At 38.9% G+C, this 11,784-nt stretch overlaps 1 protein-coding gene across 1 annotated transcript in view; it reads right to left on the minus strand.

The window, feature by feature from the left end:
* stx7l (syntaxin 7-like) overlaps positions 1 to 11,025 on the minus strand; it is a 45,349-nt gene extending 34,324 nt beyond the window's left edge. The window contains exon 1 of the mRNA XM_059981578.1: positions 10,885 to 11,025. The gene's annotated coding sequence lies outside the window, so the exon portion shown is untranslated. The remainder of the gene's footprint in view (positions 1 to 10,884) is intronic.
* Between the last annotated feature and the right edge of the window lie 759 nt (positions 11,026 to 11,784).

An 11,784-nucleotide genomic window follows, 5' to 3' on the forward strand; every position in this document is an offset into this window, starting at 1 on the left:
ATGTAATGCCAATACTTTAAGGCAGTGGTCAGACCACATTTGAAGTACCGAGAGCTGTTTTGGGGCCCAATCTATAGATAGGCTAGTGTCAGAGAGCGTCGAGATTTGGTTTATGAGAATGAACCCAGGAATGAAAGAGTTAACATACGAGGAACATTTGCTGGCTCTAAGCCTGTACTCAATGCAGTTTAGAAGGATTGGGGGGGGGGGGGGTAGAAAGGGCATAGGAGGGATCTCATTGAAACCTATTGAATATTGAAAGCCCTGGATAGATTTGATATGGAGAGAATGTTTCCAGTAGTGGGAAAATCTAGGACCAGAGGGAACTGCCCCAAAACAAAAGGGTATGCCATGAGAAAAGAGATTATGGGGAATTTCTTCAGTGAGAGGGTAGCAAATCTCCGGAATCTATTACCACAGATGGCTATGGAGGCCAAGTCTTCAGATATAACTAAAAACAGAGGCTAAGAGGTTCTTGATTAGTAAGATTGTCAAAGGTTACAGGGAGAAGGCACGAGAATGGGGTGGAGAAGGAACAATAAATTAGCCACGATAGAATGGCAAAGCAGACTCAAAGGGCCAAATTCCTAAGTTCTGCTCCTACATCTTATGCCCATCTGATGATTCTGACTTTTGCTTTTTCACTCCCTTCTTCTCTAGAGCTTTCATCTACAGTATTTCCTTTTATCCTCTGACAATTCATCAAATACGAATGACAAGAATCCATCACCTTTCCGTAGACTGCATCAACAGCATTTGTGTCATCATGATTCTCTTGATTTTCATCCAGTCACACATATTCCTTTTGTGCTTTCTGCACATCACACTTCTCTGCATTTTTAAACAAAGTCGCTTTCCTTCTTTTCCAGTTCTAACAAAGGATCATTGGTCTGAAATGCTACCTCTATTTACTTTTCCACAGATTTTACCTGATATTCCACATTTTCTGTTGCATTTTCATTTTTTTCTCATGTCTGGGATCCAGATGTATGGTAAAAGACAACGGAGGCAATGGTTAAATTAATTAAAAACATTAAGTTTAAATAAAATATGTTTGCATTTTTAAGATTTTTGTTCATTAATTTTTATAATATTTTAGTATAATTTAAATCTATTTGAATTGCTTTTAAATGATCGTTTGAGACATTTAAGATATTTTAAAAGGCCTTTGACAGTGGCAAGCTGTCTAAAGATTTCAGGGCCTACTTGCCTGCTGAAGTCTGTTTCACCTCAAGACAAATGGGATTGCATGACAGCATAGTGGTTAGCACAACACCTTACAGTACAGTTATAGGTTCATTTCTCACCCGCTGCCTGCAGAGAGTTTTTGTATGTTCTACCCTTGACAGTGTGGTTTCACCCCACAGATCAATGACATACTGGTTGGCAGCTTTATTGATCATTGGAAATTGTCCTATGATTAGGCTCAGATTAAATTGGGCAAATGCTGGGGCAGTGTGGTTCAATAAATAAATAAACTTCCATCTCAAAAATACATAAATATAGTCGGTGCAGGTACTCAGATCTGTTTCAAAAACTGATACAATCATGCCTATTGATTTAGCTTGCTTTGAAAGAAAAACTAAAATAGACTATTGTTCTACATTTATCAAACCAATGAGTGTTTATTTAAATAAAATGCAGTTGTAGTGAAAATTAATTAATTTATTGGCTGCTTAATGTATGTTTTATTTGCTACAATGAAGTGTGGTAAATGAATTTGGAGACTCTTTCAGAGTTCTAGTATTTGATTAAAAAAAAATTGAAAATAAGCTGTTAAATAAACAAGTCATTTTTAAAATGGAAATAATTTTTACGTACCCATGCTCTTCCATTTGATAACTAATTCAAACAAAGGGTCATGCAAGAAATCAAGCACCTTCTTAACTGGGAAGAGCTGTTTTGCCAAAAGCAATAAAACAAGAACAATAAGAAATCAAGCCAAAAGTAGGATGATGCGTATTTAGTTGGGAACAACAGTTAATTCTTCAGGCACAGGAGTGAAATGTCATGGATGCAGATATCCAGATCCCCTTAACCAAAGTAGTAGACACCTAATGCTCTAACTTTATCTCAAATTCAAGGGTGATTTATTTCTGCTCAGTTTACTGCATGTGGGAGTTGGCTGATGTCTCATAGTAAAATGTGCAAACTCTGCTATTGGTGCAGAAGGAACTTGATAGGCCAGGTGTGTAATATGGGAAGTAATATGTTCCTTCCATATTTTAATGGGTTTTCAGCACCATCCTGAAGGTCTGTTTCAGGAATTTGTTCTCTGGCATGTCAGTGATGTAGCCTACCCATCAGACTTGGCCCAGAACTGTTAATGTCTCAACTTGGGAACACTAGGCTGGAAAGGATGCTGACATTGGTTTGTTTAATCACACAGCTGGTTTGCTCGTCTTATTTTTATCCTTATAAATCAAACCCTTCTTGGCCTGGTAACAACCTTGTGAACATTCAAAGAAACAGATGGCTCAGATTATAGGAGAAAGCAAAATAAAAAAAATTCTCCAGCTCTGTATCACTTTCGCCAATCACCTTTCCAGCTCTTAGCTTCATCCCACCCCCTCCGGTCAACTCCTATCATTTCGCATTTCCCCCTCCCTCCTCAACTTTCAAATCTCTTACTATCTTTCCTTTCGGTTAGTCCTGACGAAGAGGCTCGGCCCAAAACGTCAACAACGCTTCTCCCTATAATGCTGCCTAGCCAGCATTTTCTGTGTGTTGTTGTTTAAAAAAAATTCATCTGTTTTGAGAAAAATATTTGAAAAGGGATTTGTTATTTTGAAAACTGCTTAAACTAGACAATTAGAGAATGAGTGAGAATATCCATGCAGCTAACTATACTGATGTTATTTCCTCTTTTTTGTTTTTGAAAGCTGTTTCATATACATTGCAAGATTTGCTAGCTTCCGCTCAACTGCAGAAACTGAAAGTACTTATTGTACACAGAAAGGTATGGTCACACAATGTTTTTTCCATTCACCCTGAAATAGCCCCTTCTAATCACCTGGACCTGGACCCTGGTAACAAATGCAATTTGTCACATCATACAAACTACTGAACATAAGGAAATACAATTGAATTTATACAACAAATACCTATTTTCTTTCTTTGAGCCCTTGCGTCATATGTAAATCTACGTCCATTGCTTTTCCTCGGTCAGACCTCTATACCCACACATCAATACAAATGTCTATTAAGAAGCTGGGGTGACCTTGGTTTTGGAATATGCAATGACATTTCCCTTTAGTCTTACAGACCAGTTTCACTCCATCAGAAAACTGGGTAAATGTTAGATGCATAAAATACTTCCACTGACATGGTGTTTTTATTAGTTATCTCAAACTGAAACAATTGAATATCTAATTACATAGTAGTCTATTGTAATATTAACTCACTGTATTCTCCCACCACAAGCACTACCATGATCTGTTGGGAAATTCCAAAACATCTCCCTTTTCTCCTTCCCTCTCCTTTTTTTAATGTATAAATCCAGGTGGTTCCTTAGACACCAGCATGACATGGACAATCCTGGCCTTGTCCTACAAGAAATATTTCCTTTCTCCTATCCACCCATTCTCTCAACTTATGATAAAATCTGAATTCCGATGAAAGGTCCTCAAACTGAAAAGTCAGCAGCTTGTCTTTCTAGAGGTGCTAACCTGACCTGTTTTATTCCCAATTACGTTAATTTGGTTCCATTCAGCAGATGTTTATATGCCAAAACCACACACACTCATTGGTCACAGAAAAAGATGAAATCGCAAAGGAAAAGATTCCTGTTGTTCAAAACATATTAAAAATACAATATCTGCAATAACTCCTGGGAATCTCTGCCCTAATTGTAGAAGAACTTTTACTTGGCCCCAGTTACGTCAGATCCCAAATCCCAGATGACCAAAATGAAAAGCAAGTGATCCTCAGATCCCAGGTGACCAAAATGAAAGCAAGTTATCCTCAATCCCGAGGGCCTGCCTTATATAAAAAAAAAAGAATAATTTGCTGTTTGTAAGAGTGATAATGAATTGAATGTAGTACTGAAAAATAATTGACATTTATATCCAATTCGACATTCTAAAATAAACTAATAGAAAACACATGAACCAAGGTCATTTTGCAGGCAATGACTGGCAACCACATATCAATTTGTGATTCTCGGAACATATCTGACCCATTTATAAATTCACAGTAAAATTCCATCGTTTTAGCAATGGAACAGCAAATTTTCCATTTAATAATCACTGATATTTTTGTTTAGAATTATCAAATGGCAACTTTGCATCTTCCCTGCACCTTATAATTAACATTTTCAACTAGGATTATCATTCTGCAAATATATGCTTAAAACATTCAGTAGTTTAGGCTCAAGCCTCATAAGAAAATATTGTCTATAATTGTTTATTTTTCCTTTCTACAATCTAATCAGTCATAACATCAAAAAAAAGTTCTTTCAGCTTAACTTATCCATGCTGACCATAGTGCCCACAATGGTAGTCCTATATCCCTCTAAACCCCTCCTTTCCATTTATTTATAGTCTTTTAAATTTTCCTATTGCACCTGCTTCAATCACTTTCTCTGGCAATTCACTTTCTTTGTCAAAAAAGATGCCCTTCAAGTCTCTTTTAAATCTTTCACTTCTCTCTCACTTATGTTCTCTATTTATTACATGTCTTCTTGTCTTTACTTCCCTTTTCCAAGGAAAAGGTCTCTATTCATTGGAGCGTAGAAGGTTGAGGGGGGATTTGATCGAGGTATTTAAAATTTTGAGAGGGATAGATAGAGTTGACGTGAACAAGCTGTTTCCATTGAGAGTAGGGGAAATTCAAACTAGAGGACATGATTTGAGAGTTAGGGGGCAGAAGTTTAAGGGAAACACGAGGGGGTATTTCTTTACTCAAAGAGTGATAGCTGTGTGGAATGAGCTTCCTGTAGAAGTAGTAGAGGCCAGTTCAGTTGTGTCACTTAAGGTAAAATTGGATAGGTATATGGACAGGAAAGGAGTGGAGGGTTATGGGCTGAGTGCAGGTAGGTGGGACTAGGTGAGATTAAGGGTTCGGCACGGACTAGGAGGGCCAAGATGGCCTGTTTCCGTGCTGTGATTGTTACATGGTTATATGGTTAAAAAGGCCATATGTATTTGCCCTATCTGTGTCCTTCATGATTTTGTACACCTCTATGAGGGCAGCCTTCAATCTCTGTTGTTCAAGAAAATAAAGTCCTTGCCGGCCCTACTCCTTTCTACAAACTCATGCCCTTGAACCCCGGCATCTTGTAAATCTTCTCTGCACTCTCTCCATTTTAATTACGCCTCTCCTATAACAGGGCAATGAAAAGTATACACAACACTCAAGTGTGATCTCACCAAGGTCTCGTACAACTGGAATATATTGTACCGACTTATATACTCAACACACTGACAGAAGGCCAGATGCCAAACTCCTCCTTCACCATCCCGTCCACATACAATGGCTAACATGGTTTGACTTGGTAAAGTGCAACACTTCACATTTATCCAAATCAAAAACCATTTGCCAATCTTTGGCCCATTTACCTAGTTAATAAAGATCCCTCTATAATTTTTGATAACCTTCTTCACTATCTACAATACCATCCATTTTAGTACCATCCACAAACTTATTAACCATTCTTGCATGCATACATCCAAAATGTTTATATCAAGTTCCTAGCACCAACTCATGATACACTACTAGTCACAGGCTTCAAGTCCAAGAAACAATGTCCAACTATCACTCTGCTTCTTACCATTGTGCCAATTGTGAAATTGAAAGTAACACTGACAGACATATTTAAAAATGTAATTGTCTACACTGTTCTATGTTGGTAGAACACCCAATAAAAATCAGAATTTTGAAAATAAGTTTTTTTGAACCAGACAGGTTTGTTTTAGAAAGCAGGAAGAAAACAGTTGAAAAAAAAGAAACACCACTGTACTGCTTCTATCCATTCACCTGCAAGAGTAGGTTTAGTTGGGGTTTTTTGAGCTAGAATTGTTTGGCAACATACAGATGGCAAATAACTGTCCTCAGGCCTATTTGCTTTCTAAAGGCAAAAGAATGATTTATGCAATACTTTAAGGAAAGTCCCTTTAACTACATGAATGAAATAGAGATGGAATGACAACTAACAGCTGCAATAAAGAAGTCAATATTTATTTGCAAACTAAGTCACAGCATGTGTTATCACACAAATTTCAAAAGTTGAAAGGTTGCTGGAGAATTAAGTTGTAGCTACATGAACTAAGATTAGAAGCCTCACATTTTGTTTCAGCACCTGCCTTCTTTCTTGCTCTCTCTTCAATAAAAACACAGTATAGGAACAGGTTTCAAAAAAGAGGAAGCTGTTACTTACAGTGCATTGCAAAAGTATTCATTCCCTACAACTATTTGCACATTTACTGTCTCATTTTCAATTTTTGAGCTAATCTACAAAACATAGTGCATCTTGTCAAATCAAAGAAAAATATCAAAACCTGTCAACAATTTACTAAATATTAAAAACCAAAACTGTGAGGCTGAAGTATTCATCCCCTTTGTAACTACTATGCTAACTTTCCTCACGTTACCTTACCTGTTGATATAGAAAATTAAAGGATCACTTGAATAAATACATGGTCCAACAATATGGTAGATTTTCAACAGACCAAGCTACAATGAAGACAAAAGAACACTCAAGGCAAGTCAGGGAAATGATAATGGAAAAGCACAAATCTGGGGAAGGCACTGAACATAATTCAGAGCACAGTGCAGTCCATCGAGAAAAGGTGGAAAAAATATGAAATCACAGCCACACTGCTTAAAGTCAGGTGCGTCACTGTAGAAGAATGACACAGTTAAGAGTGGCTACTGTAATTCCAACAGTTACTCTGACTGAGCTGCAAATGGAGATAAAGTTCATGGTTCCACAATCTCTATGGCCTTGCACAAAAAGGACATTTATGGAAGTGTGGCAAAGAAGAAGCCCTGGCTAAAATAAAGCATATCCTTGCTCGTAAAGAATTTGCAAACCTTCGCTGAAAAGATAGATACTTTATTGATCTCAGAAGAAATTACTGTCACAGTAGCATTACAAGTGCACAGATCTATAAATATTAGAATAGAAGTAGAAAGAATAAAAAATAAGTTACCTCAAACAGTCTAACAAGAGGGTGTCATCACTTCTCCAGCTAAAGATTGACTCATTATACAGCCTAATGACCAAGGGTAAGAAACACCTCATAGTGCTCTTTGGAACTGTGCAGTTGTCTTAGTCTCTCACTAAAAGTACTCCTCTGTTCAGCCAAGGTGGCAAGCAGGAGGCAAGAAACATCATCCAGAAATGCCGGTATTTCCTTGTTTCACCACAGTGTGTCCAGTATGACTCCTATAACAGAGCCAACTTTTCTAATCAGTTTATTGAGCCTGCTGGTATCATCCATATTGATGCTATTGCCCTAGAACACCACCACATAAAAGACTGTACTGGTGACAACAGACTGGTAGAACATGTGAAGGAAAGGCCTGCATACTCCAAAGGACCTCAGTCTCCTCAGAAAGTAGAGGCTACTTTTATCCTTCTTGTACACAGCCTCTATATTGGTGCTCCACTCAAGTCTGTCAACCAGGTGCACCCCTGGTACTATAGGAACTCACCACAGCCTACAAAGATGTGGAAGAAGGATTTGTAGTCAGATGAAACTGAAGTGGATTTTTTTGGCCTCAACACTAGGCAGTACATGGAGCATAAATCTAATACTGTATATCAGCTGGGTAACACAATCCCTACAGTAAAGTATGGTGGAGGTAGCATCATGCTATGGGAATGCTTTACAGCAGGAGGGACTGGAAATCTGGTCTGGATTGATGAAAAGATGAATGCTGCTAAGTACAGAGAGTCCTGGATAAAAACATGCCAGAAAGCTTAAACTGGGGAGAAAGTTCATCTTTCAGCAGGACAATGACCCAAAGCACACTGCCAGAGCAACCATGGAGTGGCTTCAAATGCAGAACATTGATGTCCTTGAGTGGTCCAGTCAGAGTCCTGACCTTAATCTGGCAAGACTTCAAGATTGCTGTGCACCGTTAGTCCCTAACTAATCTGGAACAGCTTGAGCAATTTTGCACCATGGAGGATTCTTGGTCCGTCACATTATGCAAAGCCAGTAGAGATGAATCCAAAAAGACCATTGGCTGTAATAGCTATGAGAGTTGGTTCAACTAAGTATTAAACAAAGGACAATGAATACTTTTAAGAGCTGACATTTCAATTTTCATTTTATTTCTTCATGCTTTACACTTTTCCCTGCTTTTTGGCCTCTACTGTGAAGAAAAAGATTTGTGATTCACAAAAAAAATTCTCAATTAAACTGATCAAGATCCCAGATGTAATGCTCACTCATGTGAACAAAGGATTTGGGGCTGGATACATGTATAAGACACTATACTCTTCTGCAGTAAAACCTGTTAAGTAGCCCGCTAATGGCAAAACAGCAGCTATGACAAGAATAGTTCCTTAAATGACTCAACCAAAAGAAGATTCAGTCCAGAAACAAATAATCAAATGAGCAATGGGGGGGGGCTTCCCTTTTTTATCCCAATCTCTGGGCAAAATAGCTATTGATCTCTTATTTTATCACTGTTGATCAGTACCTTTTTTAAAAAACTCTAATGAATAAGTAATAAGGATTGTTTAATGAAATTCTCCCCTACTTAGTTACTATTTGCTTGCAAGAGAATAATTTTCTCCTGATGTACTTTTTTTAAAAACAGTCTTTGAACAATTTATTTTGAAACTTAACAGCATTACCCTGCAGAAAAGCAACAATGGGTCTACTGACATAAGAAAACTGAAGTTTAAAAAAAAGTGGATGCTTGCTTTTCAAGAGTAACTAAAATATCACAATAGAACTATCTTTGAGGAAAATACATCTGCATATTTACAGGTATTTATAGCACATGATGATCACTGTTCTTCAATATCTTCCATTTTTCAAACCATTGCAAACACATGAATGGTATATAGGTAATATATACAAAATACTGAAGGAACTCAGCTTATCAGATTGAAAGATATAAGATTATTAAGGGATTGGACACGCTGGAGGCAGGAAGCATGTTCCCACTGATGGGCGAGTCCAGAACTAGAGGCCACAGTTTAAGAACATTTAGAACAGAGATGCGGAAAAACCTTTCCACCCAGAGAGTGGTGGATATGTGGAATGCTCTGACCCAGAAGGCAGTGGAGGCCAAGTCTCTGGATGCTTTCAAGAGAGAGTTAGATAGAGCTCTTATAGATAGCGGGGTCAAGCGATATGGGGAGAGGGCAGGAACGGGGTACTGACTGTGTATGATCAGCCATGATCACAGTGAATGGCGGCGCTGGCTAGAAGGGCCGAATGGCCTACTCCTGCACCTACTGTCTATTGTCTATTATCAAACAGCATCTATAGAAAGGAATTGAGTTATTTATATGCTTTATTCCTTTCTATGGACGTTGCCTGACGGGTTGAGATTTCCCCACTAAGTGTTATTCTAGATTTCCAGCATTTGCAGTCTCCCTTGTCTTAATGGTACAGACGGTAAAACATTATTCTGTGGCATTTAATTTATTAAATTTTATCTTTCTTGAGGGGAGGAAAAGGATCTGGAAAATGTATATAGCCTTATTCCACATGCTCCAGCAACATAAATGTGTAACTCTAGAGACAAGAACAGCCTTACAAGAGTACACAATGCATGCAAGTCTTAAGATAAATTATGCACACACCTCAAATGATTCTGACCTGTCAATTTAAGAATCCTAACTGAAGCTCTTTTAAATGTTAGAAATGTCTCACAAAAGGATTATGCATAATTTCCAATTCTGATCAAGCCGATAATAAATTTTTGCAATTCACAACTTCTAATCAGTGCTTTTTTCTGATTGCATATTGTAAAGCTGATTTATTCACAAATGGAGACCAAAGTGGCATTCCAAAATCAAGGACATTAATTTTACTGTGTACTGATTGCAAGGATCGCAATACTTACCAATATACTAATACTCACAATTCATATAAGGTTTTCCTTTGCATGCAGGGTAAGCGACAATAAACAGCAAATTGCCAAATCACACTACGTCCTTGGCAACAAGCCAATACATTTGTATTTATACAGTGTGTTTCATTTCCATTTTAACACATCTCAGTGCTTCACTGTCACTTTAACAACATAGAAAACACCCAATTTGTACATAGGAAGCCCTCACATACAGGAATGCAATAATGCTTCTCTTTTACAGTGATGTTGATTGGGAGCCAAATACTGTTTAGGTGAATGGAGATAGCTTCCTGCTTGGTAACTCTGTGGGCTCTGAAATCTTATTGGAAGAGCAGGTGCCATTTCTGATCGCATCAATAAGCAAAACCGCTGATAGAATAGCTCACCCGTAACAAAACGACGAATTATTGACCCAGAATTTTATGCCCCGAGTAAGTAACAACTCGCTCATTCCCCAGCAATTAAACATTAGTAAAAACTGGCGACAAGCTGCAGAACTGAATCTAGTGGGGGGGGGGGGGGGGACACAAACAAGAATCGACGCTCTTCCTGCTCTCCCTCGAGAGCCATCGTGCTGGATAACAACATCCAATGCCAGGACTTGAGGGAGGAACAAAGGACCGAACCGCGGCCGTGGAGGGAAGGGAATGAGTACAGAGGGACTCCGGGGTATGTGGGGGGATCCCTCCAGGGGAGGGGAGCGGCCTGACCGCTGCAGCGCCCGGCGCAGGCTGAAGCCTGACACCAGAGTAGGCAGGTTCCTAAGGCCTAGCAGCCCGCAGACAAACATGGAACGAGGACAGGAGCGCAGAGCGGACAGGGACCTAGGAGTTAGCGGCTTACCCCGACGGCCGGTACCGGGAACGGGCAGCGACGCCGATCAGATCCCCAGCTGCTCGCGCGGCACACCCCTCACCACCTCTCACCCCAGAGGCCCCGCCCCTCGCTGCCAACGCGCAAGCGCGCTGGGCTCACGCAGAGGTTGGAAGCGCAGGTAGGGGGCGCTATGGAGAGACGGATGTGAGCTGGTAAAAGTTATCAGCAATTTTTTAAAAATCCTACAACCGCAACTTCGGTTGTAGAGTATTGCCAGCAGGCACTTGGGAAGGCATTTGTTGTTTGTCCGTCAATCAAGAAACATACAATGGATGGAGTGAAGTTTAAAATACCACTTGATGCAAAAGTTCGAAGAATGAGTGTAAATATACTTAAAAGGAAAATACATGAGAAGAACATGAACCAAAATGGAAACTTGTTTTATTTCATTGTGTTTTGTATTTACTATACTTAGATTCATACTATATTATATTCCAGAGGGTATTTGATAAGTTCAATGTTCAATGTAAATTTACTATCAAAGAACTTATTGGTACACTGAGATTCAGTTACTTGTGGACACTCACTGAAGCACAGTAGAATCAATGAAAATCTACACCCAAAGACAGATAAACAACCAATGTGCATACAAGACAATCTGTGTAATACTTACAATAAATATTAAATCTAAACTGACTGGGGTCTGCAAGATATGAAATTGAGGATCCAGATAGACAAGGAGGTTTGGAGGCCCAGGTCTTGGAGCTTATTGTTTAGTTTTAATGATATGATAATCCCCTCTAACTTCCAGTAAGGTAGTGGCATGCTCTGGCGTAGTGGCTTCTATAGGGTCAACCAAAGGTGCCACTGTCTGTTTTAAACATTTTTTATGATCACAAGACTCTGCTGGATATTAGATACTTAAAG

Source organism: Hypanus sabinus, chromosome 10 (genome assembly GCF_030144855.1).
Source record: "Hypanus sabinus isolate sHypSab1 chromosome 10, sHypSab1.hap1, whole genome shotgun sequence".
Taxonomy (NCBI): domain Eukaryota; kingdom Metazoa; phylum Chordata; class Chondrichthyes; order Myliobatiformes; family Dasyatidae; genus Hypanus; species Hypanus sabinus.